This window comes from Puntigrus tetrazona, chromosome 4 (assembly GCF_018831695.1).
Source record: "Puntigrus tetrazona isolate hp1 chromosome 4, ASM1883169v1, whole genome shotgun sequence".
NCBI classification, from domain to species: Eukaryota; Metazoa; Chordata; class Actinopteri; order Cypriniformes; family Cyprinidae; genus Puntigrus; species Puntigrus tetrazona.
In genome coordinates, this window is record NC_056702.1 from 28,033,164 (window position 1) to 28,039,501 (window position 6,338).

The 6,338-nt window shown below is 39.5% G+C and overlaps 1 protein-coding gene across 2 annotated transcripts in view; it reads right to left on the reverse strand.

Annotated features, from left to right (window-relative positions):
- Window positions 1-4,537, reverse strand: part of jupb (junction plakoglobin b) — a 56,631-nt gene extending 52,094 nt beyond the window's left edge. For both annotated transcript variants that reach the window (XM_043237153.1, XM_043237154.1), the window contains exon 1: window positions 4,328-4,537. The gene's annotated coding sequence lies outside the window, so the exon portion shown is untranslated. The remainder of the gene's footprint in view (window positions 1-4,327) is intronic.
- Window positions 4,538-6,338: the final 1,801 nt, after the last annotated feature.

The window sequence follows — 6,338 nt, forward strand, 5'->3', positions numbered from 1 at the left end:
CTCATGCAATAAATACAAGAGGTCAATGGAATAAGAAGAGGAGCTAAGGGCACTAAATAAAGAGGCAGCAATCTCTGAGCACTGACATTATGTCTAATGTAGCGTGCCAACCTTCTCTTTCCTTCCGCTCCTATCAGCTCAAACACAATAAACTACAACTCTCAATGACACTTTCACAGAGGAAGCATACATTTAAACATGTAAACCAAATGATTCGATAGTAGGCCGTCCACCATCGCGCACTGCCCTGCTGACTCACAGTTATGTTTAAAATGAGCCATTATCATTTTTATAAAAAAAATATCACGTCAAAATTTCAGTTAACATTTGTTATTTTATATGGTTTCTATGGTTTTAGTTTTTTTAGTTAACTATAATAACCCTGACCTTATATTAAATGGCATTTTCCAACTTTAAAACGTGTCTTTTCTAACACGACTATGTAACCGTCATTTGAAACTGACATTTGTAATTAATTTTTTTTTTTATAAAAAAAAATATTACATTAATAATCATCATCACTAACGAATTCCGCCAGACTGATAATCTTATTAATATGAATCACACTGTGAATTAAGCATCAAATAAGCCTACTGCTCTTGATCTCGAAGCCCTCATTTTATGCAGGAATTAATAAGAAATTAAAACTTTTTCTCAACATCATCGTGGATCGTAGATCATGGATACAAAAAAAAAGAAAGAGACATTTACTTACAACATAGACGGTTGGAATGAGTCCCACTTTACATAACTTCCCACCGAATACTCTGTTTTTGATTAAGCAACTGAAAAGTTGCGACGTTCGCAACCGTTCCTTGCTGTCTGGAACAACAGACGAGCGGAACAAAGGCTGTGTTTCTTTTAAAAGAGAAAACGGTGCATTCTTTGACAGAAAAAGGACAGTTCAGAGGTTTATTTTCTGTCAGGGAATGATTCTAATTGCTATTTTCTGCCATCTGAGTCTTGGAAAGAAAATGAATGCACACAGAAGCAGAGCGGCAGGGCAGGTTTCCACTGACACCAGTGCCAAAGGGATGCCACGGCACAAGACTCTGTCAAGCTCCGGCTGTAAAGAGCAGCAGGTGTCTCAGTGGAGGGCTGAAGGGGCAGCGCTATATTTCCATCAAGCCAGATGTGAGCTATGACGGAGGGCATAAAGGTGAATTCAGCGGGCCAACATCGTGATAATATAGCTCACTGTCTGCGGCTCTCTGTGCATGCATTCATTAGAGCACAACACAACCCTTTCATCATTAATAAGGATCGGTTCAACACCATTCTGAGGATGGATTTGCTGTGGTTAAATGTCTATGATAAACCAACTAATTGCAGACGCAGTCTACATTCGTTTTCCTGTCGGATTAGAGGGATGCACAGTGATAATGCAAAGGTAAAATACTATGTGTATTCCTATTAAAGGAATAGTTCACTTAAAAACATGTATGTGTTCAGAATGTACATCTTAGATATAGATAAATATTTCGATTCGGAGAAATTTAGCCTTACATCATTTGCTCACCAATGGTTTCTCTGCAGTGAATGGGTGCCGTCAGAATGAGTGTACAAATGGTTGAGAATAACATCACTATAATCCACATGACTCCAGCCAACAAATCCATCAGTAAGGTGTTTAACTGTAAACCATCGCGCCAAGATATAAGTTCATAATCCATAATAATACTTCCTAAATCAATGTTATGGAGAGGGAACTCGTATTTTAGTCGGAAGCAAAAGTGTTACGCTAAAAATGTTTCTTACGAACAGAAAGCTGTTCGCTTCAGATGTTAACTGATGGACCGGAAATTTCTCAAAATCTGTTCTGATGAACAAATCAAATCAAACTATTCTTTTAAAATACCGTTCATCAATCTCAATATGCAAAAACTGCAAGCAAGCAATGGAAAGAGGAATATAGCTGGCCTCATAAACAACTGCTGTGAGAAATCAATGATGGGTCGCCTATGTGGCCCATAGCACTGGAATCATTGACATTATAGAGTGTCCTGTTGTTTTCTAGTTAATGCTGCATGAACATGATTGTATGCAAAGTTTGACTTCTTGCCTCCATTTTCGCTCCATCCATTAATTCATTTGTCATCCTTTCTCATCATTACATACCTAACTATTCAATGAAACAGAACTGATTGAATGATATTTTTTTAGTAAATTTGCATTCACCCCTATAATTGTAAATCTTTGTGTAACAGAAATACAGCCCACTGCATCAATGTTTAAATTTAATCAGCATCTTGACTGGCTGTTTTGGATATTAACCAAATTGTGATTTATAATTGTTGGTTGTTTCTTAATTTCCTGCATTCACTCTGCTGGAAACCTAGAAAAACAAACAGGTTTTTTTTATGCATTAAGCTGATGCCATTTTCATATGAAAAAGCCAGTAAGCAGGATCTAACCTCAAGCTTGGCCAGAGGTATCAATCGACCTGTCTGAATTTCTAAGGGCATCTATGGCAAATGTTTCCCCTAAGAAGTAAAACCGAGCTTGGAAAGCAATACTGGCATCTGGGATGTCTGTGCAGTTGTAGCGAGTAGATACCATTAAACTTTGTGTCAATCAAAATGCCATAAAACCCACCCATCAATTACGCGAACTTGGCTCCAAACGGCGCTGTAAAGGAGGTCGTGTTCAAACGTTGCTGATAATAAACAACCGAACATTACCAAAGCATGCACTGAAAGGTTATAGTCTTGATACAAACCAGACCTCTGAACCCTGCTCACACCATCAGTGACTTGTGGCAACATACTGACCTGAACTCAATGCAATCTGACAAGTAACAACATCTTAAGAGTACTGATGCTCAATCCAGTTCCTAGAGCAACAAAGTGGCAAAGTATTGGAAGTTACTGGCAGCATCTGAACACGTGTTCTCCCCTACTATATACTATATAAAAATAGCACGCGAAAGAGCTGTAGGATTTACGGTATTCATAAAACAATAGGCAAGATAGTCCCGGATGATCTTCGTGAAGACAATGGACACTTTACCGTCCCATGAAAGCACAGGAAAGAATACGCGAATGGCAAAAGTGGTCACGTTACAATAACATGGCGAATTATTAAGAACACACTTTTCAAACAGTCGCAAAGTAATTATTTTTGAAGGTAAAACGACCTGGTTGGATACAGTGGCACACAAAAAGCTTGAAATGAGATGTAATTTAAACAACTTTAATTTCAATGCATACATACAACATGTCTGGCTCTACCTTCTCAATGTAGTTTATGTTAGGTGTGGTAGCTTTATTTATTACTTTATTTATTACTAGCCTAATTCATTAAAAATGCAGCATGTAGGCTGTAATACTACACATAATTGTATGAAGAGGCATTTAATTAAAAAGGAGAACAGAAGAGTGGTTATATTCGCAATTTTCCGTGGAAGCGCCAAATCGCAAGGTAGATTTCCCACAAAACGCTTTTGGGTCACATTCATGGTCAAGTGACACTTACTAAACAAAACAAAATCAAAGTCAAATATTCACCGACCCTGCGTGCAATTTTACAATTATTAGCCTGTATTTAGCAAAATTATAAATAATTCGCCTGCGGGAGTCGAACAGCGCATAACGCGCGAAGAAGTGCCTGAGGTGGGTTCTTGAGGATTTTAATATCTGCCGTCAGATTTGTTAGTTAATCAAAACCCCAAGGAACTCACACACACACACACACACACACACACACACACACACACACACACACACTTCAAAAGACATTACGATTTTTACGCATCGAACGGAGTTGACGGTCGTGCGCGCGAGAAGACCGGTTCCGACGAACACGATGCGTATCGAATAAACTTGGGATTTGGTCATAGATACTAAATGATCTCGCATTATGCCCGACATGTGTATCCTCACTCAACTAACGCGAGTTCAAAGTTTAGATTCCTCAGTCCGAGGCTGAACGTGCAAAAATCGATAACGCCGCTGCCTATCAATATAATATAACGCTACGTTGTAAATAAAAGCGATGGTTTGGGGGATGAAATTTAAAAACACCGCCCGGCGTTTCGCATCCACCGAGTGCGACGAACTCCGGTGGGCTTTAAACCAGCTTCCCCGTGTCTTGTTTGATACAGAAGTGCTCCGCTATAAAGCGCGAGCACAAAAAAGAGCAAATAAAGCAATGCACACTTAAGACATCAAGATAACCGACGCGACGGCACCAAACTCCAGCGATGCTTCATGCGCACACGGCGTTCTGCACGCTTAAGGTTCATCTAACGGGAGAAGGGTGGCTTCCGCGGTCGCCGGGGCAAAGTCATCGTTTAAACGAGCGAGCACGCGTCGGCGCACTTATTTACCTTGCGGAACGATCACAATCCACTGGCGAGAGTCTCCACAAAAATCAGCTCGAGAATCCCTTCTCCGGCCCCAAGTCCCTCCGTCCACTCTTATCCAAGTCTGGCAAACGTTGAGCAATAGAGTCTGACAGCAGCGGAACCCTCCGTGAAGTCTCCGGTTGCGCGAGCGAGCGAGTGGGCGGGACCTCTAGCGGTTCAGTTTCTACACCGGCGGTAATTATTTGAGGATTCTGGCGCATCTATTGCGACTGATGGCCGTTAATGCCCGTTTATAGATCGTGTGAGATTTAAGGTTCACGTGCTTGCCGCCATGCCTCGCCCTGCTGTTACTAGGCCGTGTTGTTGCCTACGATTTTTTAGGGGAGCTCTGGTAACATTGCAACTATATAGCTGTATATATTGTCAGAATACCCCATAACATTATGCGCATATTTGCCTTCAACAAACTGCATTTTTCCTCTTAATGCATTAAAAGTATATAATGGTTTCATAAAAAAAAAAAAAAAAAAAAAACTATTAACAAACAGGCTACAGTAAGAGAACACGTTAAAAATGCATTGCTGTTGTTTTTGTCCGCATTGCATAATGGCCTACATAACAAAAATACATAAAAGTCACAGTCATGTATTTTAAACTGTATTTGTACAAATGTATTTGTTTCTCCAAAGTCTGATTTATGCCATATCTCTTTGCCACCAGTAGCAATATATATATATATATATATATATATATATATACACATATGTGTATATGTACTGTATGTTAATATTTACATATAAAAATATCGTTTTTAGTACTTTTAATGACGTTTATAATGTTTACATGTTAAATGCATTGCTGAAACTCCCTAAAATGTGGTTTAAAACGTTTCCTGTTTTCACAAACATGCAACCAATCCAGTCAGGTCGGGGCTTTTCATATCTATAGCATATAACAAGAAGATGGTTTGGAGCGACACATTATTAGCTGAGTGATAATGTATTCAAGCCAGAGGCTAATGATATCAATTACCGCTATGTGTTCGACATTGTAGGGAGTGATGCATAGAATGTATCGCCATGTAGACAACCCTGTTCTTCCTCTTGTTCTTCGGCTTCTTGTTCAAACACATGGTTGAATTAATCCAATGCCACTCGCCACTGTGTAGCATTCATCATAGTTAAAAAGTTCAAGGCATTTGGCAAACTTCAGGAATGAATCACTTCAGAGGAACTTTAATACGTACATGATCAGCTGTTAAGCTCAAAAGTCATTTTCAATAAACATTGCATGACATAAAATAGTGATGTTATTTGCCTAGATTTCACCTCATCGTTTAAACAGCTGAATGATGTCACTTCTGGTCAATGGTGTCTCACAAGGGTGGACCCAACATTTGTTTGAAGGCCAAAGATGACGGGGTTCGGTGTAGACTGAGGGACAAAACTGATTGTGTGCACATTTTTATTATTTTCATATGCACTAACATCCAGTCGCATTTAAAATATCACTAGCCAAATATTACTTTCAATCACTTATAAAAAAAGATATTCCACGTCTGAGTTCTACTGGAACATCACTGAAGGAGTGAAATATGACCTTGTGGATACTCTTATCTAATATTTAATTTTGTTACGCATGTCTGATCCGTTCTCAAAGGGAGACATCTGATATATATCTCGCCTTTGCCACATAATTAAAATAGTAGGAAAGAAATCATTTAGCAGAAGAAATGACGTCCAATAAATCAAAGCCCGATTTATTTTTACCTCTTCCTCTGAACTGGGGGGCAAACGGATGGATGGATGAGCAGCGCATCCCGTCTCAAGACCCCATGTTTACCAAATCAGACAGACGTTGTCTCTTCACTCGGCTTCACTCTAGTTGAAGCCAATGCAATTACAAGATTGTGCAACGTGCCACATTTTGGAAGAAGCGAAAAAATCCAGCGGCTTCGAGTTGTTGCTGAGGAACATTTTTCTTTACGTCTGGTTTTGAACGCTCAGCAGCTGTGGTTCTCGTCGCTTCAGCA